Genomic DNA, 26,954 nt, shown 5'->3' on the forward strand with positions numbered 1-26,954 from the left:
CCCGCTACCGGGTCCAGAAATACTTGGATCTGCACATAAGGTGCAGGGAGTAATGTGAGTACGCCAACTCAGTAAGTAATAAAAGTAAATAAAGACTGAGCAGTTGTGACGAACAATAAAACATATATAGTTCATATCATGAAATCTCAGTAGAATACAACAGGCTTTTAAAATCAGGGTTCAAATCAACTCAGCTCAATTAAATCCAGTTTCAATAAAACCTTTTAAAAATATCTTTCAATAGTTTTCAAACAAGTGATGAAATAGTGAGTAAAAATAATGAAAACATAAACAGCCCCTTGGGCAAAACATCACTCGTGAACAGCCCCTCGGGCAAACCTCATAGTCACTCATATACAGCCCCTCGGGCATACCTCACAACCACTCGTAAATAGCCCCTCAAGCACATCATGAATCAAGAACAACCCCTCAGGCAAAACATGGATAAGGAACAGCCCCTCGGGCAAAACAACATATCACTCAATCAGGGTATCCGCGCTCGCTAGGGGTGTGCAGACTCCGGAGAGGCTCCTACAGCCCAAGGGCTATAACAAGCCACCTCGTGGCATAATCAATCAGGCCCTCGGCCTCATAACAAGCCACCTCATGGCATAATCACTCAGGCCCTCGGCCTCACTCAATCCTTAATCAGTAACAACATATTGCGGCGTACAGCCCGATCCCATAAATATCTTCACAAATCAAGCCCTCGACCTCACTCAGTCATCAACCTCTCAATCCACTCGGGCTATCAGTAAAACAGGGTGCTCAGCCAAAATAACATTTTTTAATGCACCAAAACAATATAGTAAGGACTGAGTTATGAAATCAATGAGTATAATATGACTGAGTATGGATTTTCAATCGAAAACAATAAGAGGATAGTAAGAAAAAGGCCCCACAAGGTCTAAACAACTTTGGCACAAGGCCAAAACATGGCATTCAACCCAATTTATAGAAATTCTTTCTAAAACGCATAAGTATCATATAGTTTCAGCCAAATACGCCACTTATAGTTGTTATGGGATGGACCAGGTCACAATCCCCAGCAGTGCACGCCCACACGCTCGTCACCTAGCATGTGCGTCACCTCAAATTATTAAAATGATGCGAAATCCGAGGTTTCATACCCTCAGAACTAGATTTACAATTATTACTTACCTCAAACAAGCCAATTCCAATACCGAGCAAGCCAAGCGATACTCCAAATATGCCATCTTGCATGTTCCAACCTTCGAACGGCTCGAAACTAACCAAAAATAACTCAAATATATCAAACAAAGCTAAAGGAACCAATCCCAATCGAAAAAGGTCGAATCTTTAATCAAATGCCCATAATCGGCCAAAAAGCCCAACCCGAGTTCGCATCTCGAAACTCGACAAAACTCACAAAATTCGAAAACACATTCAATTATGAGTCCAACCATAAGAGTCCGAGCTCCCCAACTTAAAATATGACCAAATGAACAAACTCTTATTTTATATATTTTTCTGCCAGATATTTTGCCTCGATTCTCATGCCAAATGATCACAAAACTCGCTTTTGATACCTCCAATGGATTCCTTGTGAAATTTTAGTCAAGTTAGGCTCTTGAATCACTTCATTTGACATTATATTAAAGGTGATATGTTGGTTTCAATATTTGAAAATAGTGCAGATTTTTAAATACGAATTTAGTGGCAATTTCTTAATTAATCTAATAAATCTGGCCACCCAATTCTTAGTAAAATGAGCATAAAATCCTCATACGATGTCCAAATTCGACGATTCTTTTTGCTATGGCTCCATAATTACGATACGGATCTAATGCTTCAATAAATATAGAAATCGGAGCTCATTTGCTTAATGTAGTACTCCCTCTGTTCAACTTTATGTGAACCTATTTCCTTTTTGGTCCATTCCATAAATAATGATCTCTTTCTAAATTTAGAAATAATTTACTATAAACTTACAATTCTATCCTTAATGAGAAACTTTTATAACCACACAAATACTCTGGGCCCCTTTTTAACTTGTTTAGGACCACAAATTCCAAAAGTCTTCATTTTTTCTTAAACTCCGTACCTAGTCAAACAGGTTCACGTAAATTGGAAGGGAGGGAGTACCATTTATTCTTGAAAAACGACATCGAAACATAAATTAAAAAAATGAGCGCAACACAACCCAAATCTATCTGAAACTCACCCGACCCCCTCGGGACCCTATTCGAACATACCAACAAGTCTCATATCATAACACAGACCTACTCGAGGCCTCAAAACATACATAACAACATCGAAACGACGAATAACACCTCAATTCAAAATTAATGAACTTGAAACTTCAAACTTCCACAACTGATGCTGAAACCTATCAAATAACTTCCGATTGACCTTAAATTTTGCACACAAGTCACATTTGACATTATGGACATGATCCAACTTCCGACATCGGAATCCAACCCCGATATCAAAAAGTCCACTCCCGATCAAACTTTTCAAAATTCCAACTTTCGCTATTTCAAGCCAAATTCCACTACGGACCTCTAAATCACAATCCGGACGCGCTCCTAAGTCCAAAATTACCCAACGGAGCCAACAGAACCATCATAAATCTAATCCGAGGTCAAATTCTAGAAAGTAAAAACTTGGTCAAACCTTTCAAATTTAAAGCTTCTAGCTGAGAATCATTCTTCCAAATCAATTCCGAATAACCTGAAAACCAAAACCGACGATTCACATAAAATCATAATAATTCATACAGAGCTACTCATGCCCTCAAACAACCAAGCGAAGTGCAAAATGCTCAAAAGGACCGGTCGGGTCGTTATAATACACTTTTGGAATTGTAGAAGTTTTATGATTGTTCTTTCTTAACATTGAAATATACTAAATAGACTACACTATACGATTTATATACAATAGACTGTCACTATATAAAATATATACAAAACAGACTGTTATTATACAAAAAATATATTGAATAGACTGTAACTATACAAAATATATAAAAAATAGACTGTCACTATATAAAATATATACAAAATAGACTGTCACTATATAATTTATATAAAATAGACTGTCACTATACAAAATATATACAAAATAGGCTGTTACTATACAAAATAGATACTAAATAAATTGTCACTATATTAAAAATATACAAAATAGACTGTCACTCTACAAAATATAGTGTCATTATACAAAAATAAGACTGTCACTATACAAAAAATATACAAAATAGACATTTTGGGCTATTAGATGTAATATGTTTGGACTAGAGGGCCATTTCGTGTCAATGGAAAAAATATGGGCTATTAAAATTTCGAGGGGCTATAGAGGGTAGTTTTCTCATTATTAATTTGTATATTCTTAATGGATTTCTTTATACAAATACAGGAGTTGGACCGAAGTTACTGGGTTCGCCGAACCTGTAAGAGGCATGCTAACTCCACCCATGTCTTCAGTAGTCAGTTTACTCCAATATGTGTCCATGGTTATATTGTTTGGCTTCAAATTGTTATTTAATGGCATGAATTATTTCCTTATATTATTAGGAAACCCATAATCCCTATAGGTTTGGAAAAGTCTATTGTTCTAATAAATTTGGGAAATGAAAACTTATTGTCCTTGTCAAATTGGGAAACCTTTCTCTTATATGTTTGAGACTATTTGGGATTTATATATAGGGGTTGTAGCTGGGGATTTTAGGGATTGTATTGTGCTTTTCTTCTTTCATAGTATAAAACTCTCTTTGCTTCTACCCCAAGGATTAGACTTAGCCGAACCTCGTTAAATCCTTGTGTTGATTGTTCTTCTCTCTTTGCTTTGTGTGTGATTGTGTGCTAGTTAGCCCACAATCTTTCGCAACAATTGGTATAAGAGCAAGGTTTGAGTTTCTATATATAATCTAGGATAATATGTCTTCATCATCTTTAATAAAGTATGAAGTATAGAAATTTGATGGGGGTTCTAGTTTCATTCTATGGAAGATTAGGATAAAATCATCCCTGGTGTTACAAGAGATATGGAAGACAATTGATGAGGATTTTCCTGAAGAAATGATAAAGGAAAAGAAGGAAAACCTGAAGGAGAGGGCTTTCAGTGCAATATTCATGAGCGTTACAGATAGCAATCTTCGGGGAATTTCTTAAGAAACTTTTGCAGCAACGGTATGGAAGAAGCTGGAAGATCTGTATTCTAAGAAATCACTAACAAACTGCCTCTACCTAAAAAGAGGTTATACAATCTCCATATGGACGAAGTACACTTGTTAAAACTCACCTTGATGAGTTTAATTCAATTATAATGGACCTGAAGAACGTGAATATCAAAATTAAGAATGAGGATCATGCCTTGATTGTGTTATGTTCTTTACCACCATCTTATGATACTTTTGTCGATATGCTGCTATATGGGAAAGACAATATTTACTAGAAGATGTTAGTAATACACTAAAATCTAAAGAGTTGAAAAAGAGCTTTTCAGATAGCAAATTGAGGAGAGGGTCTTGTGAGTAGAGGAAGAACACAACAAAAGGGCGTTAACAGAAAAAAGTCAACCGCCGGGTCAAAGTCTAGAGCAAGGAAGCAAACCTGTTATAAGTGCGGGGAGCAAGGTCACTACAAGAGAGATTGTCCTAAGTTGAAGGAGAAAAGAAGAAAGTACAAACTAGATAATTCAGCAAATATTGTTGACACTGGTAATAATTCCGATGATAGTGACTATGTAAGAAAAGTATGTGCTATGAGTTCTAGTCATGGGCAGAATTCTTGGGTTCTTGATTCTGGTGCTACTTTTCACATGCGTCCACACAAGAATTGGTTTGCAACTTACAAGCAAATGAGTGAGATTGCCTACATGAGAGATGATAGTCCATTACCAGTAGAGGGGATTGGTAACATCAAATTAAAAATGTTCAATGGAATTATAATAAACATTAAGTGTTGGCATGTTCCTCGGATAAAGAGAAATTTGATTTCTTTTTCGACTTTGGATGATCAAGGATATAAGTTTATACTGAGAATGGAATACTTAAAGTTTGTAAAGGCTCCATGGTACTCATGAAGGGTAAACTGCATTCTAAATTGTATCATCTTTAGGCCAGTATAGTTGATGGGAAAGTTGTTGTAACTTCTGGGAAAAGTGATCTGAATCAAGTCTTAGTTGTGACACTTGTGACTTGGTCATATGAGTGATAAGGGATTGTCCTTGTTGAATAAGCATAATTTGCTGAATGGGTACAAAAATAAAGTGTTGAATTTTTGTGAGCATTATGTGTTTGGTAAACAGACAAGGGTAAAGTTCAGCAAGAAGGCCGAGCACAAGACCAGAGATAAGTTAGATTATATACATCCAGACTTGTGGATTCCAAACAGAGTCCCTCCAAGAGTGGTGCCAAGTATTTTATGACTTTGTTTGATGATTACTTAAGGATGGTGTGGGTAAATTTTCTGAAAATAAAAGATGAGACATTTCCGACATTTGTTAAATGGAAGATGATGGTTGAGAGGTAGACGGAAAGAAAAGTTAAGCGTCTTCGAATTAACAATGGGTTGGAATTTTGTAATTATGTGTTCGATAATTTCTGCAGCAGAAAGAGCATAGTGACACTGCACTTGTGTCGGAACACCACAACAAAATGGTGTTGCAGTACGTATCAATAGAATGCTTCGTGATAAGGCACGAAACATGCTTTCACACTCATGTGTTAGCAAGGATTTTTGGGCTAAAACAATCAATACACTTGGTATTTGGTCAACAGATCTCCATCCACAACTATTGAGTTTAAAACTCTTTTTGAGGTATGGTTTGGTTTGCCTGCTGATTATTCAAATTTAAGGATATTTGGTTGTCCTGCTTATGCTCATGTGAGGGATGGAAAACTTGAGCCGAGGGTAATGAAATGTATATTTCTAAGGTATGCAACTGGAGTGAAAAGTTATAGGTTGCAGTACATAGATCAAAAGACTCTAGGGCTAATTATCAGTAAGAATGTAATGAACTTGCCTCACTGGATAGTCAGATGGAGAAAGTAATAGCAGAAACAGATCGTGGTATCAGTGACTGCATAGAGCTAGAAATTGAATCTCCACTAGCTCAGCCCAGTAGTTCTAAAACAGAGGAAGGGAGGAGGCACAAAATAATTGATCAAGATGATTATGTTAATGCACTTACGCAACAGCAACCATATAGCATTGCAACAGGCAGAGAGATGAGAGTGATCAATCCACCACAAAGGTTTGCAAACGTAGCTGATGGTAATTTTTCCTGGATATTCAAATTTTGTGAAGTTTTCTTTGTCAGTTGCAGATACCATTGATGTGCTTGAGCCTAATAGTTATAAAGAAGCTATTTCTAGTCCACAAGCAGATTAGTGGGTTGGTGCTATGAGTGAAGACATTGAGTCTCTTCAAAAGAATCAAACATGGAAGCTTGTTCCATTGCCAAAGGGACAAAAGGTACTAGGCTGCAAATGGATTTTCAAAAGAAAAGAGTGCAATCCAGGGGTTGAAGCATCAAGGTATAAGGCAAGATTAGTAGCTAAAAGTTTTACACAGAGAGAGGGGATAGATTACAATGAAGCATTCTCTCTAGTGGTAAAACATAGCTCTATTAGGGTCTTACTAACTTTGGTGACTCTTCATTACTTAGAGCTAGAGTAGTTAGATGTGAAACTACATTCTTGCATGGTGAGTTGGATGAGCAGATTTATATAAGTGAACCTAAGGGATTCACTACTCAGGATAAGAAAAATCATGTTTTCTTACTTAACAAATCTTTATATGGTCTGAAACAGTCGCCTAGGTAATGATATAAAAGATTTGATACATTCATGATTCAAAATGCTTTTTCTCGAAGTGCATATGATAGTTGCGTGTATTAAAAAAAGCTTGAAGATGGTTCTCGTGTATATTTGTTGTTATATGTGGATGACATGCTTATTGCTGCTAAAAGCATGTCACATATTATCTGATTGAAGAAGCAGCTAGGCGAGAAGTTTGAGATGAAGGATTTGGGTGCTTCAAAGAAGATATTAGGGATAGAGATTACTCGAGATAAAAGGGTTGGAAAGTTGATGTTGTCTCGATGGTCCTATATTGAGAAGGTCCACAAGATTTGCTTCCCATTTCAACTTGTCTGCAGACATGTCACCAAAAACAAACGAGGAGATGGAGCAGATGTCTAGTGTTCCATATTCGAGTGTTGTAGTTAGCATTATGTATGCTATGGTTTGCACTCGCCCTTACATTTCACATGTTGTTAGTGTTGTGAGTAGATACATGGCGTGTCCTGGCAAAGAACATTGGCAGGCGGTGAAGTGGATCTTGAGATACTTGAAGGGTACTGCAGATGTAGGCTTGACTTTTTACAAAGATAAGTTGAGAGAATCCTTAGTTGGCTATGCCGATTCAGATTATGCAGGAGACTTAGATAAGAGAAGATCTCTGACAGGTTATGTTTTTACTCTTTCTGGTAGTGTCATCAGTTGAAAGGTGACTTTGCAATCTGTTGTTGCTTCGTCTACCATAGAAGCTGAGTATATGGAAATTACGGAAGTAGTGAAAGAGCCTATTTGGATACAAGGCTTGTTAAGTGATCTTGGACTAGCTCAGAAGAAGACACCAGTGTTTTGTGACATAGAGTGCCATTCATCTTACTAAGAATCAGATGTTTCATGAGCGGACGAAGCATATTGAAGTCAGACATTACTTTATTCGAGACATTATATCAAAAGTGATTGTTAATGTGGAGAAAGTATCCAAGGCTGTCCCGGCCAACATTTTAGGCATTGCCTAAACTTGATTGGTGTGTGCAATACTCAATTGAGCCTTCACGAGGGCTGAGGGCAAGGTAGAGAAACGTTGTTCCTGTTGATGAAGAGAATTCAAGCCAAGGGGAAGATTTGTTATTTTGTGGTATGAATTATTTCCTTATATTATTAGGAAACCCATAATCTCTATAGGTTTGGAAAAACCCATTGTTCTAATAGATTTGGGAAATGAAAACTTATTGTCCTTGTCAAATTGAGAAACCTTTCTCTTTTAGGTTTGGGACTATTTGAGATATATATATATAGGGGTTGTAGTTGGGGAGGGATTGTATTGTGCTTTTCTTCTCATTCACAGTGAAAAACTCTCTCTGGTTCTGCCCCGAGGATTAGGCTTTGTTGATACCCAATTTTTCCCTCATATATTTTAAAATGCATATATACTTTCAAAATAGTGCATGAGCATCAACCAGTATTTTTCATAATTTTCTGTAATTTTAAAGGGGATTCTAATTAATTTATTCCAGCATTTTATTATTTAAATAATTACTAATTGCATCACAAATAATTTTATAATGATTTATTACTAGATTCTTATCATTTATATTCATATTAAGCTTTAAATCATTTTATGCATAATTATATTTGTATCTTTAGGCTATAATTGCAATAACTTTGCAATAATGGCCCATGTGTGCATAATTACATTATTTACACGAAAAATAACTTTTTATATTCTTATAATGTTAAGTAATTATTTTAAATTATTTTTATGCACAAATGATATTTTCACCATTTATAAATTAATTTTATTAAATTAATTGGGTATTAAAAATTTAGTGTCACGACCCTAAACCCGGACCCGGTCGTGATGGCGCCTATCGTGAAACAAGGCCAGCTGACACAAACCTCCAATTCATTTAAACAGTCATAATAATTCAATTTAAGTCATTAATAAGTGGTAAACCCCAAAATACAGTGAAATAAAACAAGTGCGGAAATAAACACAACCCAACATCGGGGTGTCACCAGTCATGAGCATCTAAACATCCGACTAAGAGTATTAAAAAGACTACACAGTATATTACAAAGCTAGTACAAAGGAAAGTAAATATAGAAGGGAGAAGAACTGGGCTGCGAACGCCGAGCAACTACCTAGTGAACTCCGGAATAGAGTGCTGGAAGAAATCAACCTCGCTAGCGTGACTCGAGGCTCCTGAATCTACACACAGGGTGCAGTGAGTAATGTATGTGCTCCAACTCAATGAGTAATAAAAGTAAAAGTAGCTTAGCGATAAGAAAACATGTAAAACATAGCAAAATGCTACAACGAGGCAGTATAAAACCGATACAATGCAATAAAACAGTGAAAGCTCGTAAAAACACCTTAGTTTAGTGAAAACATTTTTAAAACATGTTTTAGCAGTTTAAACGTGTGAATGAAAAACAGTGAGAATAGATAGAAACATAAACCAGCCCCTCGGGCAAAATATCAATAGAACTAGCCCCTCTGGCTATCTCACAATCACTCGTATCAGCCCCTCGGGCAATAACATGGAACAACATCAGCCCCTCGGGCTATATCACATATCACACTAGGTACCCGTGCTCACTGAGGGTGTACATACATCGGGAGGGGCCCCTTACGTCCCAAGCGCAATATCAAGTCATCTTGTGGCATAATCAAATAGGCTCTCGACCTCATATCAAGCCACCTTGTGGCATACAAATCGGCCCTTGGCCTCAAAATCATGAATCAACACAATACCGCTGCAGCGCGCAGCCCGATCCCATAATAACCTCACAACACAGGCCCTCGACCCTACTCAGTCAGAAATCTCTAAAAGCCACTCGGGCATAGTAAAATATGATGCTCGACTCAAAATATCATTTAAGATGTCAAAACAGAGTAAACATGGCTGAGTTATGAAAACAGTAGAATATAGCATGACTGAGTACAATACAAAGTCAAAAAGGTGAGGAATAGCAGTAAAAATATCCCCTAAGGGTCCAAATAGTTGACACGAGACCCAAATATGACGTTCAGCCCAAAACATGATGAGCAAATAGTTTTCAATCTAATACGCAGTAAAACAGTCATACGGGATGGACTAAGTCACAATCCCCAACGGTGCACGACCCCACACTCATCATCTAGCGTGTGCGTCACCTCATAATAGCACAACGATGTGAAGTCCGGGGTTTCATATCCTCAGGAAAGCATTTACAATCATTACTCACCTCTATCAAGTCCAAACTCTAGCTTGCGATGCCTTTGCATCGAATAGGGCCTCCGAATGCTCCAAATCTAACCAAAATCAGTACATAACCATCAAAATATGCTAAGGAGACGAAGCCCACTCGAAAGAAATCAAATTACAACACAAATCCCGAAATTAACCAAAACCCGACCCCCGAGCCCACGTCTCGGAATTCGATAAAATTTATATCAACGGAATCCTTATAACTCCACGAGTTCATTCATATCAAAAGTACCAAAATCTGACAACAAATGACCCCTCAAATCCTCAAGTCAAGGTCTCCAATACCAAGCCCTAATCCCCAATTTTTAACCCTTAATTTCCATTAATTTCAAGCCAAATAAGTGAAATAACACCATAGAAACGAGCTTCATGATCAAAAATCTTACCTCAATGAAGTTCCATCTGATTCCTTCTCCAAAATCGATTTAAAAATGGTGAAGAAGGCTGAAAATCGCGAAAGAGGGTTTATATACTTTCTGGCCCAGGGTTTTCGCACCTACGGCCCTTTCTCCGCTTCTACGCTACCGCTTCTGCAGTCAAATGCACCGCATCTGCGGTTCTCACTAATGCTCCCATTTTCACATTCGCGATGGCGCAGGTGCGATCGAGCAGCCACTCCTGCAGTCCCAACCCCACATGGCCAATTCTGCATCTACGACCATCTGTGCGCTTCTGCAAGCCCGTACCTACGGTACCCTAGCCGCAAGTGCGGTTATAACAGCAATGGAAAATCTTCAGCTGCCAAAAACCAAACTCAAATCTTCCGTCAACCATCCGAAATCACCCCGAGGCTCCCGGTCCTCAACCAAAAGCACAAACAAGCCATATACCACTATTCAAACTTATACCAATCTTCCCCAAACAACATCAAATCAACCAAAACACATTGGATTCAATCCTAAGGTTCCAAAAATCTTCCGAATTATGCTTTTGTCACTACCCAATTCCACTCCAGGTCATGATGGGACCCAACACCCTTGTCAGGCAAGCCAACATAGAAATATAAATAAGTTCTTATTTTACTTTTACCAAAATAATTGCAGTAATTTCTTAAGTTAAAGTTAAAAAACGTAATAACCAGTAATGTACCAAAAATAGTTATACAATTCCCAAAAGAATAGTCTACTAATGTGTGTACCAAGACCTGGTGTCACAAGTTTACGGGCAACTAATAGAATATACAAAAGAATAAATCTATCCTACTGTCTGAAAGAGAATAGACAGCCAAAATAAAGAGAGACTCCATCATGCTGCTGAACAGCACAGGAAGGGAGCAGCTCACCGTGGAAGTCTCGGACACTGGTCAAGAATGCGCATCGGACTGGTAACCAGATGTACCTGCCTCAGATCCTGTACAATTATGTACAGAAGTGTAGTATGAGTACATAAACAATATGTACCCAGTAAGTATCCTGTCTAATCTCGAAGAAGTAGAGACGAGAGGTCGACTTGACACTTACTAGGGTCAAATAATATGAGCAATGAATTATACTGAGCATGGATAGAACAAATAATTAGCACTTTATAGCAAGAAATAACAGATCATCTCCTAGATGATATCACAGTTGGCCACTTTCGTTCCAGGGCAAATAAAGCTCGTTTCATAGAAAAATACTGAGTAAAGCATGCGCAAGTAGTGCCGAGGACGTACGGCCCGATCCAACATAAAAGTAAATTGTGCACTTCCGAGGGTCGAACGACGTGAACCATAGATGCATCTATTACGCCGCTCGCGAATCAAACATGCGACGCGGTCAAATGTAATTAAACACAACAACAAGCAGACAAGAATATGTAACTGGGGAGCAATTACTCACAGAAATATCAACTTCTATTTAAAAAGGCCAGGAAAGATAATGTTCCTCTTACTAGTCTCATTTACCATAATCACCATGATTTAAACAATCCAAATTTAACATAAAGTTGCAAGAATATCACATAAAGCATGCTTTTGGGTCTTAGACTACCCGGACTTAGCATAATAGTAGCTACGCACGGGCTCTCGTCACCTAGTGTGTACGTAGCCCCCGCATTTAATGGCAAATTATTTGCTTATATCATCTTTGGGGACAACTCCCTCTTACAAGGTTAGATAGGAGACTCACCTCGCTCTAAAGCGTACTTCCAATATCAAGAACGAGCTCAAACTCTCAATTTGGAGTCGAACGATCCAAAACTATATAAACGAGGTAGGAACTAGTCAATACAAGCTCACAAGATCGCATTCTAACTATTTAAGCAATTTTCCAACCTTAAACACAAGTTTCCTAAAGTCCGACCCCGGGCCCACGTGCCCAGATTTTGAAATTTTTTGAAGAAAGTTGTTATTTATAACCTAAGGATTAATAATATATGATTTCTACTTCATTCCATAACAAATTTCGTGGTTAAATCTAACTTTTATCAAAACCCTAGGTTTTCACTCAAATCCCATGATTTTCATTAATTTTAGTGTGTTAATCTACCCAAAACTCAAGTATTAAACTAGAAATAAGTAGGATAAACTTACCTCAAGATGCTAGGTGAAGGTCCTTCCTCAAGAGCTCCAAAAGCCCAATGGGTGAGTGAAAAATGGCCAAAATGACTTAGAGCCCGCAATAAATGAAGCTCACTGCTTCAGTGATTTCCGCATCTGCGGTCCTGGGCCGTACCTACGCCCACCCCATCTGCGGGAAGGTGCCCGCTTCAGCGGAATCTCAACTGGGCCGCATCTGTGAGATGCAAGACGCATTTGCGGCTCCACTTCTACGGAAAAAGAACCGTTTTTTCGATTTTGGGCCTGGCCTGGCTTGGCCGCATCTGCGAGAGGTTGACCGTTTCTGCAATCTCGCACTTGCGTCTGACCAACCGCAGGTGCGGTTATCACAGATAACTAGAGCTTCAGTTCCTTCCCAAAATTGCAAACTTCACTCGAGCCTCGTCCGATTGACGCTCAGGGCTCCCCCCCTCCCCGAATATACCGACAAATTTGAAATCATGAAGCGGACCCGCTTGAACCTTCGGAATGCTCGAAACAACGCTAAATCTAAGAATCATCCCCTAAAACCAATTGAATCAAACTTATGAACTTCAAGTTCTTCAATTCACTTCTAATGTGCTAAAACGTACTTATACTACTCGGATTGACACCAAATTTTGCGGGCAAGTCTTAAATGTTATATTGGACTTGTAATGGGCTCCGGAACCAACATACGAGCCCGATACCAATGGGGTCAATCATTATTTAGTTTCTTTAAATCCTTAGAATTCCAGTTTAACAATTTCTAATAAAAATTCATTACTCGGGCTAGGGACCTCGGAATTCGATTCTGAGCATACACCCAGGTCCCATATTTTCCTACGGACTCTCCGAGATTGTCAAAATACAAATCCGAGTCCGTTTGCTAAAAATGTTGACCAAAGTCAAACTTAGCCTTTTAAGAAAATCTTAAGGAATCAAATAAGCCTATTCCAACCCAAACTCTTCCAAATCCCGAACCAATCATTTCTGCAGGTCGTAAATAAATTAAAGCAAGCGCGGGAAGTTTCATTTAGGGGAACGAGGTTCTAAAAAGCAAAACGACCAGTCGGGTCATTACATTCTCCACCTCTTAAACAAATATTCGTCCTCGAATAGACATAGAAAAGTACCTGAGGTGCTAAATAAATGTGGATATCTGCTCCGCACGTCCTCCTCAGACTCCCAGGTTGCCTCCTCGACTGGTTGGCCCTTCCACTGGACCTTCACCGCTGAAATACTATTGGATCTTAATTGGCGATCATGTCTGGCAACTGGCTCCTCCTCATAACTCAGACTCTCATCCAACTGAATGGTACTGAAGTCTAACATATGGGACAAGTCGGCATGATACCTCCGAAGCATAGACACGTGGAAAACTGGGTGAACTCCCGATAAACTGGGGGGTAAGGCAAGATCGTAAGAAACCTCCCCAACTCGCCTCAACACCTCAAATGGGCCAATAAACCTTGGGCTCAGCTTGCCCTTCTTCCCAAACCTCATAACACCCTTCATTGGCGAGACTTTCAAGAGGACTTTCTCGCCAACCATGAATGATACATCACGCACCTTCTGATCCGCGTAACTCTTCTGTCTAGACTGAGCTGTGTGAAGCCTCTCCTGAATCAACTTTACCTTATCAAAGGCATCTTGCACCATGTTTGTACCGTATAACTTACCCTCACTAGGCTTTAACCACCCGATAGGATAACGACACCGCCGACCGTATAAAACCTCAAATAGAGCCATCTTGATGCTAGACTGATAGCTGTCGTTGTAAGTAAAAATGCAAGAACTGATCCTACTATCCTCCAAAGTCAATCACACATGCTCTAAGCATGTCCTCCAAATTCTGAACTGTCCGCTCTGACTACCCGTCGGTCTAAGGATGGAATGTTGTGCTAAGCTCTACACGGGTCCCCAACTCACTCTGAATGACCCTCTAGAAATGGGAAGTGAACTAAGGGCCTCTATCTAATACGATGGAAACAGGCACACCGTGCAACCTGACTATCTCCCGAATGTGAATCTGGGCCAATCTCTCTGAAGTGTAAGTAGTCACAACCAGAATAAAGGGCGCCGACTTGGTCAACCTGTTAACAATAACCCATATTGCATCAAACTTCCACAAAGTCCTGGGCAACCCAACTACGAAGTCCATAGTAATGCGCTCCCACTTCCACTCTGGTATAGGCATCTGCTGAAGTAGGCCACCCTGCCTCTGGTGCTCATACTTAACCTACTGGCAATTCAAGCACTCAGCCACATACTCCACTATGTCCTTCTTCATTTTCCGCCACCAATAATGATGTCTGAAGTCACGATACATCTTTGTCGCACCCGGATGAATGGAATACCGCGAACTGTGTGCCTATTCTAGTATCCTTTCCCTCAAACCTACAACATTAGGAACACATAGGTGACCCTAGAGTCACAAAACACCATCCTTGCCAATAGAAACCTCCTTGGCACTACCCTGAAGCACTGTCTCTTTGAGAACCGCCAAATGTGGATCATCGAACTGTCGGGCCTTGATCTGCCCCAATAATGAAGACTGATCAACAACGCATGCAAGAACTCGGCTGGGATCTGAAATATCCAACTTCACAAGTCTGTTAGCCAAGGACTGAATGTCCAAAGCTAGTGGCCTCTCCTCTGCTGGAATGAATACCAAGCTACCCATACTCTCTGCTTTCCTGGTTAAGGCATCCGCGACCATATTTGCCTTGCCCGGATGATAAAGAATGGTGATGTCATATCCTTCAGTAACTCAAGCCATCTATGCTGCCTCAAATTGAGATCCCTCTGCTTGAACAAATGCTGTAAGCTGTGATGATCAGTATAAACCTCATATGACACCCCATACAAATAATGTCTCCATATCTTAAGAGCATGAACAATCGCGGCCAACTCCACATCGTTCACAGGATAACTTTTCTCATGGATCTTTAGCTGACGTGAAGCATATGCAATAACCGCCCCTCCTGCATCAATACACACCCCAATCCAACGCGCGAAATGTCGCAATATACTATGTACATCCCTGAACAGGAAGGCAACACAAGAACTGGTGTTGTAGTCAAAGCTGTCTTGATCTTCTGAATACTTGCCTCACAATCATCGGACCAATGGAAAGGAGCACCATTCTAGGTCAATATAGTCAAAGGTGATGCAATAGATTAAAAGCCCTGCACGAATCGTCTGTAATAGCCTGCTAACCCCAGGAAACTCCTGATCTCAGTCACTGAAGTAGGACGTGGCCAACTCTGAACTGCCTCAATCTTCTTGGGATCCACCTTAATACCCTCTCATGACACAATATGCCCCAAGAATGCCACTGAATCTAGCCAAAACTCGCACTTGGAGATAGCATATAGCTTCTTCTCTCTCAAGGTCTGAAGCACTACTCTCAAATACTACTCGTGCTCCCCCAAACTACGTGAGTATATCAAGATGTCGTCAATGAAGATGATGACAAAGGAATCAATATAAAGCCTGAACACCCTATTCATCAGATCCATGAATGCTGCTGGGGCATTAGTCAAGCCAAATGACATCACCAGAAACTCATAATGGCCATATCTAGTCTAGAATGCAGTCTTCGAAACATCCGAGTCCCGAATCTTCAACTGATGATACCCTGACCTCAAGTCAATCTTAGAGAACACCCTAGCACCCTGCAACTGGTCAAACAAATCATCGATGCAAGGCAATGGATACTTGTTCTTGATGGTGACTTTGTTCAACTGGCGGTAATCAATGCACATCCGCATAGTCCCATCCTTCTTCTTCACAAATAACACCGGTGCACCCTAAGGCGATACACTGGGTCTAACAAACCCCTTTGCTAACAACTCCTCAAGCTGTTCCTTCAACTCTTTCAACTCCTTCGGAGCCATACGGTATGGTGGGATAGAAATAGGTTAGGTGCCTGGAGCCAAATCAATACAGAAATCAATATCACGATCTGATGGCATGCTAGGAAGATCAAAAAGAAACACATCGGCGAACTCCCAAACTACTGGAATTGAATCAATCATCGAAGACTTTACGGTGGTGTCCCGAACATAAGCCAAACTACTCTTTTCGACCATATGACAAGCCTTCAGGAAAGCGATAACCCGACTAGATGTATCAACTATGGAACCCTTCCACTCTAACCTTCGCAACCCTGGTGTTGCTAATGTAACAGTCTTGGCATGGCAATCTAGAACGACGTGATATAGAGATAACCAATCCATGCCCAGGATGATCTCAAAGTTGATCATATCAAGCAATATGAGATTCTCTCTAGTCTCGAAACCACAGAATGTGACCACACAGGATCGGTAGATCTGATCCACAACCACAGAATCGCCAACAAGAGTGGACACATGAACAAGAGTGCCCAAAGGCGCATGAGGAATAACCAGGAAATGAGCAAATAGAGATAATACATATGAATAGGTGGACCCTGGATCAAATAATACTGAAGCATCTCTATTGTAGACGAAAATAATATCTGTGATGATGGCATCAGAGGCGAATGAATCTGACCTAGCTAGAAGGGCATAGAATCTGGCTGGAGCGTCGGCTAGCTGGCCTCACCTGACTGAGCAGTAGCTGGCTGACCTTTCCCTGCCTGGCCTCCACCTCTAGGACGGCCTCTACCCGTATGTCCCCCGCCTCTGGGAGGTTAAGCAGCCGGTGCTAAAATCATAGGTTGCTGACCCTGCTGTACTGCCCTGCCCCAAAGTCTAGGGCAGGTCCTCTTCATGTGACCCGGATCTCAACACTCGTAGCAACCCCTCGGCACCATAGTCTGCTGGCCTGAAGTCTGAGCCTGCTGACCTGAATAACTACTAGAAGAACCCTGAATGGCTGGTGGGGGATATGAACTCTCTGGCATGGCACTAAAGTAAGCACTGGAAGAACCTTGATGACCAAAATACTCACCGGAGGAACCCTGAATAGCTGGTGGTCGGTAAGAACTCTCCGACATCGCACTAAAATAAGGTCTCGCTGGAGTACGCCAGGGATGTGGTGGTGGTGCTGGATATGTGGGCCTGCTGGGCTGACCCCTCCCGGTGTGCCCCTACCCCTAGCTGGGGCACCTCTGTACTCTCCAGAAAATCGGGCCCTCTTGTCCTGCGGAAACTGCTCTCTACCTCTCTGGCGATAACCCTCAATCATGCGAGCAATCTCTACTACTAGCTGATACTCAGTACCCATCTCCACCTCTCGGGCCATGCTAGTTTGAATACCGGGGTGCAACCCCGCAACAAATCTCCTCACTCTCTCTGCATCTGTGGGAAGTATCATGAGTGCATGGCGAGACAACTCAGAAAACCTCGCTTCATAATCGGTCACAGATATCTGACCCTGCTCAAGATTCTCAAACTGATACCGCAGATCTTCCCTCTTAGAGGGTGGAATATACCTACCCAAGAATAACTATGTGAACTGACCCCAAGTAAGGGGAGGAGAACCTGCTGGCCTTCCAAGAACATAAGACTTCCACCATCTACGGGCCCTTCCCTCGAGCTGAAAAGTAGTGAAGTCAACCCTATGCGACTCCAATATCCTCATGTTGTGCAGTCTGTCCCTGCACCTATCAATGAAATCATGGGCATCCTCATGATGCTCACCCCTGAAGACAGGAGGGTGAAGTCTTGTCCATCTATCCAATAGCTTCTACGGGTCACCATTCGCAACTGGTCTGGGCTCAGGCACCACTGCAGCAACTGGCTGAGCCCCATCCGCAGGTAGTGCACCCGGAGTCTAATACACTACAGCTGCGTGAACAGGAGCCTGAGCAGTAGGAGTTTGTGCTCCCCCTCCTGCCTGTGTGTAGCTAGATCTGCTGGAAATAAACCAGCTTGAGTCATGGTGTCCATGAACCGCAGCATACGACCCATGACATCCTGGAAACCCGGTGCTATCATAAAGTCCGTCGGGGTAGGATCAGCTGTGGGCACCTCTCCCTGCTCCTCAATGATAGGATCTCCTGCATGGTCCGCTGGTGGTGCTACTGGGACAGCTCTAGGATACCCTCGTCCCCTACCTCGGGCAGGTGCCCTCCCCCGTCCTCTGCCTCGGCCTCTAGCAATGGGGGGAGCAGCTCCTCTCGGGTTTAGAACATCAGTCGTGTATGTCCTCACCATCTGTGAGAGAATAGAAGAGGAAAATTTAGTATACCAACCACTGCATGATAGGAAATGAATAAAGAGTAGTTTTCCTAATACCCTATAGCCTCTCGAAGATAAATACAGACGTCTCCATACTGATACGCAAAACTCTATTAGGTTTGCCCATGACATGTGATACCTACGTGAACCTAGTGCTCTGATACCATGTTGTCACGACCCAATTCCACTACAAGTCATGATGGTGCCCAACACACTTGTCAGGCAAGCCAACGCGGAAATATAAATAAGTTCTCATTTTACTTATACCAAAATAATTGCAGTAATTTCTTAAGTTAAAGTTAAAAAGAGTAATAACCAATAATGAACCAAAAATAATTATACAAATCCCAAAAGAATAGTCTACTAATGTGTGTGCCAAGACCTGGTGTCACAAGTTTACGGGCAACTAGTAGAATATACAAAAGAATAAATCTATCCTGCTATCTAAAATAGAATAGACAACCAAAAAAAGAGACTCCATCATGCTGCTGAACGACACGGGAAGGGAGCAGCTCACCGTGGAAGTCTCGGACACTGATCAAGAATGCGCACCAGACTGGTAGCCACATGTACCTGCCTCAGATCCTGTACAATTAAGTAAAAAAGTGTAGCATGAGTACATAAACAATATGTACCCAGTAAGTATCTTGTCTAATCTCGAAGAAGTAGAGACGAGAGGTCGACTTGACACTTACTAGGGTCAAATAATATGAGCAATGAATTATACTGAGCATGGATAGAACAAATAATTAGCAGTTTATAGCAAGAAATAACAGATCCTCTCCTAGATGATATCACAGTTGGCCACTTTCATTCCAGGGCAAATAATAAAGCTCGTTTCATAGAAAAATACTGAGTAAAGCATGCGCAAGTAGTGCCGAGGACTTACGGCCCAATCCAACATAAAAGTAAATTGTGCACTACCGAGGGTCGAAAGGTGTGAACCATAGATGCATCTTTTACCCCGCTCGTGAATCAAGCATGTGACGGGGTCAAATGTAATTAAACACAAAAACAAGCAGACAAGAATATGTAACTGGGGAGCAGTTACTCACAGAAATATCAACTTCTATTTAAAAAGGCCATGAAAGATAATGTTCCTCTTACTAGTCTCATTTACCATAATCACCATGATTTAAACAATCCAAATTTAATATAAAGTTGCAAGAATATCACATAAAGCTTGCTTTTGGGTCCTAGACTACCCGGACTTAGCATAATAGTAGCTATGCACGGACTCTCGTCACCTAGTGCGTACGTAGCCCCCGCATTTAATGGCAAATTATTTGCTTATATCACCTATGGAGACAATTCCCTCTTACAAGGTTAGATAGAAGACTTACCTCGCTCCAAAGCATACTTCAATATCAAAAACGAGCTTAAACTATCAATTTGGAGCCGAACGATCCAAAACTAGATAAACGAGGTAGGAACTAGTCAATAAAAGCTCACAAGATCGCATTCTAACTATTTAAGCAATTTCACAACCTTAAACACAAGTTACCTAAAGTCCGACCCCAGGCCCACATGCCCGGATTCCGAAATTATTCGAAGAAAGTTGTTCTTTATAACCTAAGGATCAATAATATATGATTTCTACTTCATTCCATAACATATTTCGTGGTTAAATCTAACTTTTATCAAAACCCAAGGTTTTCACTCAAATCCCATGATTTCCACTAATTTTAGTGTGTTAATCTACCCAAAACTCAAGTATTAAACTAGAAATAAGTAGGATAAACTTATCTCAAGATACTAGGTGAAGGTCCTCTCTCAAGAGCTCCAAAATCGCCCAATGGGTGAGTGAAAAATGGCCAAAATGACTTAGATCCTGCAATAAATGAAGCTCACTGCTTCAGTAATTTCCGCATCTGCGGTCCTGGGCCGCACCTGCACCCAACGCATTTGCGCCCACCGAATCTGCGGAAAGAAGCCCGCTTCAGCGGAATCTCAACTGGGCCACTGGGCCGCATCTGCGAGATGCAAGCCGTATTTGCGGTTCTGCTCGGAAAAATAGTCGCTTCTGCGGCTTTGGGCCTAGCCTGGCTTGGCCGCATGTACGAGAGGTTGACCGCTTCTACAGTTTCGCACCTGCGGCTGACCAACCACAAGTGCGGTTATGACAGATAACTAGAGCTTCAGCTCCTTCCCAAAATTTCCAACTTCACTCGAGCCTCGTTCAATTGACGTTCGGGGCTCCTGGGCCACACCCGAACATACTGACAAGTTTGAAATCATGAAACAGACCCGCTCAAACCTTCGGAACGCCCGAAACAATGCTAAATCTAAGAATCATCCCCTAAAACCAATTGAATCCAACTTATGAACTCCAACTTCTTCAATTCATTCTTACATGCCAAAACATACTTATACTACTCAGATTGACACCAAATTTTGCGGGCAAGTCTTAAATGTTATATTGGACTTGTATTGGGCTCCGGAACCAATATACGAGCCCGATACCAATGGGATTAATCATTATTTAGTTTCTTTAAATCCTTAGAATTTCAATTTAACAATTTCTAATAAAAATTCACTACTCGGGCTAGGGACCTCGGAATTAAATTCCAGGTATACGCCCAGGTCCCATATTTTCATACGGACCCAAACACAAATCCGGGTCCGTTTGCTAAAAATGTTGACAAAAGTCAAACTTAGCCTTTTAAGAAAATCATAAGGAATCAAATGAGCTTATTCCAACCCAAACTCTTCCAAATCCCGAACCAATCATCCCCGCAGGTCATAAATCAGTTAAAGCAAGTGCAGGAAATTTCATTTAGAGGAACGGGGTTCTAAAACACAAAATGACCAGTCGGGTCGTTACAGCTTTTGATCAAAAAGTCTATCAAACCACGTCCGAATGACCTGAAATTTTGCACACACATCCCAAATGATACAACGGACCTACTACAACTCCCGAAATTCCATTCCGACTCCTAAATCAAAATCTCACCTAACAAATGGAAAATGTCAAAATTCCAACTTCGCCAATTCGAGCCTAAATCTACACCGGTCCTCCAAAACACTTCCCGATCACACTCCTAAGTCCCAAATTATCTACCGAAGCTATCCGAACCATCAGAATTCATAGCTTAGCTCTTTCACACATAAGTCAACATCCGATTGACCTTTTCCAACTTAAGCTTACTCAAAAAAGACTAAGTGTCTCAAACCTTACCAAAACCTCTTCGAACCTGAGCCAACCAACCCGATAACATATAATACAGCTGAACAAAGCAATAATAAGCATAAATGGGGGAAACAGAGCAGTAACTCTTGAAACGACCGGCCGGGTCGATACATCCTCCCCCTCTTAGATAAACGTTCGTCCTCGAACGGGTCAAGAAACATACATGAAGCCTCAAATAGGTGAGGATATCTGCTCTGCATCTCCCGCTCGGTCTCCCAGGTAGCCTCCTCCACGGACTGACCTCTCCACTGCACTTTCACTGAAGCTATATTTATTGACGTCAACTTTCAAACCTGACGCTCCAAAATAGCCACTAGCTCCACATCATAAGTCAAATCATCATCCAACTGAACCGTGTTGAAATCCAAAACATGAGACGGATCGCCAATATACTTCTGAAGCATAGAAACATAAAATACCAGATGCACACTTGACAAGCTGGGAGGTAAAGCAAGCTCATAAGCCACCTCCAAAATCCTCCGAAGTACCTCAAAAGGCCCAATGAACCGAGGACTCAATTTATCCTTCTTTCCAAATCTCACAACACCCTTCACGAGTGAAACCTTCAACAGAACCTTCTCACCAACCATGTAGGACATCTCCCGAACCTTCCTGTTAGCATAACTCTTTTATCTGGACTGCGCTATACGAAGCCTCTTTGGAATCACCTTCACCTTGTCTGGAGCATCCTGTACCAAGTCTGTACCTAATAGCCTAGCCTCACCCGGCTCAAACCAACCAATTGGAGATCTACACCGCCTCACATATAAAGCCTCATATGGAGTCATCTGAATACTCGACTGGTAACTGATGTTATAAGAAAACTTTGCGAGCGGTAGAAACTAATACCATGACCCTCCAAAATCAATGACACAAGTGCGCAACATGTCCTCTAATATCTGAATAGTGCACTCGGACTGCCCGTCCGTCTGAGGGTGAAAAGTCGTGCTCAACTCAACCTGAGTACCCAACTCTTGTTGCACAGACCTCCAAAACTGTGAAGTGAAATGAGTGCCCCTATCTGAATTGATGGAAACTGGGACACCATGCAAACGAACAATCTTCTTGATATAGATCTATTCCAACCGCTCTAAAGAATAAGTAGTACACATAGGAATTAAGTCATGTGCGGACTTGGTCAGCCGATCCACAATCACCCAAATAGCATCAAACTTCTTCAAAGTCCGTGGGAGCCCAACTAAAAAGTCCATGGTGATCCGCTCCCACTTCCACTTTGGAATATTCATCTGCTGAAGTAAGCCACCCGGTCTCTGATGCTCATATTTCACCTACTGACAATTGAGACACCGAGCTACAAAACTCACATTGTCCTTCTTCATTCTCCTCCACCAATAATGTTGTCTCAGATCCAGATACATCTTCACGGCACCCGGATGAATGGAATACCGCGAGCTATGGGCCTCCTCTAGAATCTACTCCCGAAGCCCATATACATTGGGCAGATATATTCGGCCCTGCATCCTCAACACCCCATCATCACCAATGATCACATATCTGGCATCATTGTGCTGAACCCTGTCCTTAAGGACAAGCAAATGAGGATCATCATACTGGCGCTCTCTGATGTGATCATATAAGGAAGACTGAGAAATCACACAAGCCAATACTCGACTGGGCTCCGAAATATCCAACCTCACGAACCGATTGGCCAGGGCCTGAACATCAACTGCAAGAGGTCTCTCCCAAATTGGAATATATGCCAAACTTCCTATACTCACCGCCTTCCTACTCAAGGCATCGGCCACCACATTGGCCTTCCCCGAATGGTACAAAATTGTAATATCATAATCCTTTAGCAACTCCAACCATCTCCGCTGCCTCAAATTGAGATCCTTCTATTTGAACAAGTGCTAGAGGATACGATGATCAGTAAACACCTCACAAGACACACCATACAAATAATGCCTCCAATCTTCAATGCGTGAACAATGGCAGCCTACTCCAAATCATGAACGGGGTAGTTCTTCTCATGGGGCTTCAACTGACGAAAAGCATAAGCAATAACTCTACCCTCCTGCATCAACACACACCCAATACCAACTCTCGAAATCATCACAATACACTATATATGAACCTGAAGCTTATGGCAAAACTAATAATGAAGTCGTGGTCAAGGCTGTCTTGAGCTTCTGAAAGCTCTCCTCACACTCATCCGACCACCTGAATAGAGCACCCTTTTGAGTCAATTTGGTCAAGGGTGATGCTATAGATTATAATCCCTAAACAAACCAGCGGCAATAACCTGCCAAACCAAGAAAGTTGCGAATCTTTGTGGCTGAGGATGGTCTGGGCCAACTCTGAACCACCTCTATCTTCTTCGGATCAACCTGAATACCCTCGCTGGACACCACGTGCCCCAAGAAGGCCACTAAATTGAGCCAAAACTCACATTTGGAGAACTTTGCATAAAGCTTATCCTCCCTCAATCTCTGGAACACAACTCTCAAATGCTCCGCATGCTCCTCCTGACTATGCGAGTACACCAGAATATCATCAATGAAAACTATGACAAATGAGTCGAGATAAGGCCGAAACACGATGTTCATCAAATGCATGAACGTTGCCGGGGCATTGGTCAGCCCAAAAGACATAACAAGGAACTCATAACGACTGCATCTAGTCCTGAAGGTTGTCTTAAGAATATCCGAGTCCCTCATCTTCAACTGGTGATAACCTGAATGAAGATCAATCTTGGAGAACACCCTCGCTCTCTAAAGCTGGTCAAACAAATCATTAATATGAGGCAAAGGATACTTGTTCTTGATTGTTACTTTGTTCAACTGCTTGTAATCAATGCATATCCTCATCGTGCCATCCTTTTTCTTCACAAATAGAACCGGCGCACCCCAAGGCGACACACTAGGCCGAATAAACCCTTTATAAAGGAGCTCCTAAAGCTGCTCCTTCAACTCTGCTGGTGCTATACGATACGGTGGAATAGAAATGGATTGAGTGCTCGGCACCAGGTCAATACCAAAATCAATATCCCTATCCGGTGGTATGCCGGGCAGGTCTGCAGGAAACACATCAGGAAAATCCCTCACAATAGGAATAGAATCAATACTAGGAGTCTCTGCACCGACATCTCTCACAAAGGCTAAGTATGAAAGACAACCCTTCCCAACCATATGATGGGACTTCAAGAATGAAATTACCCTACTGGGAACATAATCAGTCGAACCTCGCCACTCAATCCGTGGCACACCCGGCATAGCCAATGTCACTATCTTAGCATGACAGTCCAAAATAGCACGACACGGAGATAGCCAATCCATGCCCAATATAACATTGAAGTCTACCATAAATAACAACAACAGATCCACCCGGGTCTCCAGACCCCCCATAGTCACCACACATGACCGGTACACACATTTTACAACAACAGTATCGCCAACCAGTGTAGATACACAAACAGATGAAACAAGAGACTTACGGGACGTATCCAAATAATGGGCAAAGTATGATGACACATTAGAATAAATGGAACCGGGATCAAATAATACAGAGGCATCTCTGTGATAGACTGAAACAATACCTGTGATCACGGTATCTGAAGCAATAGCATCGGGTCTAGTTGGGAGTGCATAGAAACTGGCTTGACCGCCACCTGATCGATCTCCCTGCCTAGGGCGACCCCTAGCTGGCTGACCTCCATCCCTAGCTGACTAGGTGGGTGGTGGTGAAGTAACTAGCGCTGAAGCCGATGGCTGACTCCTCTACTGAGATGAACCCCCAAGACGACGAGGACACTACCTCCACATATTACCCTTCTCTCTACACTCATAGCAACTCCCAAGTGCGGGAGAAGGGGACTGAAGGGAACCCCTAGCACCGGAATGACTAGCAGATGCACCTGGCATAGAAGAGCCCTGAACTGACGGAGCACGGGATGAACTCTGGGCAAGAAGGGCACTGAGTGAAGACTAGCCCTGATGAGAATTGTGAGAACTATGACCCGATGACGCCCCATGAGAACCTGGACGAGCTGATTGAGCATGCCTGAATGGACGGCTTCTGCCGTATTTAAACTGACTCTCCGAAGGAGCACCACCATAACTACCAGATGCCCGAGGCCTCTTGGCCTCCCTCTAATCTCGCTCCTGGAGACGAACTAACTCAATATCGCGAGCAATGTCAACAAACTCCTACAAAGTAGCACCAGACACCCTCTCCCTAGTCATGAGAATATGAAGCTGATATGTGAGGCCATCAACGAACCTCCTGATCCTCTCTCTATCTGTCGGAACCAACCAAATAGCATTACGAGCTAACTTTGAGAACCTCATATCATACTGCGTCACAGTCAAATCTCCCTAACGCAACCACTCGAACTGCCTGCGCAACTCCTCTCTGCGAGATTGTGGCACATACTTCTCCAAAAAGAGAATAGAGAACTGTTGCCAGGTAAGGGGTGCTGCACCAACAGGCCTATGCCTATCATAAGCCTCTCACCAAGTGAAGGCAGCTCTAAAAAACTGAAAAGTAGTGAAAGCGACCCCGCTAGTCTCCAGAATACCCGTTGTACGAAGAATCCTGTGACACTTGTCCAAGAAACCCTGGTCATCCTCTCCCTATTCACCACTAAAAGCCGGAGGCTGAAGTCTACCAAACCTCTCCAACCTGCGTTGCTCTCCTCTGGCATAGTAGGAGCTACATAGTCCTGAACAACTACAACCGGCTGGGCTGGAGGTGCCCCCGGTTTCTGAAGTGCCTGCATGACCTGCTCAGGTGTGCGAGTGGTAGGAGTCTGAGTGTTTCCCCTGGCCTGAGAAGTAGTTGCGGCTGTAGTAACTGAGACCGCCTGAGCTAGTCCAGTGCATACTGATAGAATTTGAGCCAGGGCCTCCTGAAGACCCGGAATCACAATGGGCACAGCAAGTTCCTGAGCTAGTGCTGCTGGAGCGTCCACAACTGGAACCTGATCCTGAACTGGTGCGGCTGGTGGATCTGCAGGTTCTACCGTTGTTGTTGTGCGGGCTACACCCCTGCCCCTACCACATACTCGGCCTCTAGTGGCCACAGCTAGTGGTACTAGTGGTCATCCATCCTGGCCGGTAGCACGTGT

Source organism: Nicotiana sylvestris, chromosome 2, assembly GCF_000393655.2.
Source record: "Nicotiana sylvestris chromosome 2, ASM39365v2, whole genome shotgun sequence".
Classification (NCBI taxonomy): Eukaryota; Viridiplantae; Streptophyta; class Magnoliopsida; order Solanales; family Solanaceae; genus Nicotiana; species Nicotiana sylvestris.